Source organism: Anneissia japonica, unplaced genomic scaffold (assembly GCF_011630105.1).
Source record: "Anneissia japonica isolate Jap-2015-1 unplaced genomic scaffold, ASM1163010v1 scaffold3262_len730253_cov190, whole genome shotgun sequence".
Lineage (NCBI taxonomy): Eukaryota > Metazoa > Echinodermata > Crinoidea > Comatulida > Comatulidae > Anneissia > Anneissia japonica.
The window spans coordinates 712,262-712,556 of NW_022732572.1; the positions used below are offsets into that span (position 1 = coordinate 712,262).

Below are 295 nucleotides of genomic sequence, written 5' to 3' on the forward strand. Positions count from 1 at the left end.
ATAATCATCATAATCATCATAATCATCATCATCATAAGGCTGAATAATTACCCTGATTAACTCTGCAAGTGATTTACCATCAATATTTGAAAGGTCATTGCCCTTTAGTCTAAGCATGTTGTCTTCCAATACAATATTCATCCTATCACATTCCTCCATCATTTCATTAACAATAATGCTTGATAAACTGCAATAACTCATGTCAATATGGCTCAGGTCTGGAGAAATCTTAAAAAGGCAAGCTAATGTTCTACCACTGACTGAAGATAGGTTAATCTTACTCAAATCTATCCTT

The 295-nt window shown here is 33.2% G+C and overlaps 1 protein-coding gene across 3 annotated transcripts in view; it reads right to left on the reverse strand.

Moving 5' to 3' along the window:
* Positions 1 to 295, reverse strand: part of LOC117115728 — a 5,026-nt gene that overhangs the window by 2,535 nt on the left and 2,196 nt on the right. The gene's annotated exons all lie outside the window — the stretch shown is intronic.